Raw genomic sequence first — 985 nt, forward strand, 5'->3', positions numbered from 1 at the left:
ACAGTATGTTCACAAATAAAATAAAATTAAATTAAAAAAAAAGACTTAAAAGAGAAACTTCTCTGAAGAGGAAAGAAGGATGACCAATAGACACATGAAGAAATGCTCAACATCCCTAGCCATAAAAGAAATGCAAATCAAAACAACATTGAGATACCACACAACATTGAGATACCACCTCACCCCAGTTAGAATGGCTATAATCAAGAACTCTAATAAAAACAGATGCTGGAGGGGATGTGGACAGAAGGGAACATTACTGCATTGTTGGTGGGAGTGTAAACTTGTTCAACCACTATGGAAAGTAGTATGGAGGTTCCTCATAAGACTCCACATAGAGGTCCCCTATGACCCAGCAATTGGGGACATTTACTCAAATGATCACAAACAAGACCATACTAAAGCTACCAGTACAACTATGTTAATTGCAGCATTATTTACCATAGTTAAGATATGGAACCAGTAGATGAATGGATCAAGAAAATGTGGTATATATACACAATTGAATTCTATGCCTCCATCAGAAAGAATGACATTGCCCCATTTGTCAGGAAATGGAAAGACTTGCAAAAAATTATAGTAAGTGAAGTAAGCCAAGCTCAAAGAAACATAGGTCCCATGGTTTCCCTTATTTGCAAAAACTAGTATATGTCTGAGACAAGCAGAAAAGGTCAGATAAGTTGATGTAAGGGAAATGAACCCCAAAATAAGGACTCAAATGTTTTTTTTTCTTTCTTGTGATTGTTTCTAACATATTTATAAGATAATTTTTTGTTGCTTTGTATGTCCCTCCCCCTGTTTTCACTGTATTTGATGTTGGTATAATTTGTGGAGGGGAAGGGAAAAAAACAATTTTTTTAAATAAGGATACAGGTGGACCCATTGCAACAATGAGATGTACAAGACATTAGGTGGAAAACCGAACTTTACAACTTTGGTTGGGGTGGGGGAGGGTGAGATGGGAAGGGATGGGAAGGGAAAACAA

The sequence above is a fragment of the Dipodomys ordii genome, unplaced genomic scaffold (genome assembly GCF_000151885.1).
Source record: "Dipodomys ordii isolate 6190 unplaced genomic scaffold, Dord_2.0 Scaffold49, whole genome shotgun sequence".
Taxonomy (NCBI): Eukaryota; Metazoa; Chordata; class Mammalia; order Rodentia; family Heteromyidae; genus Dipodomys; species Dipodomys ordii.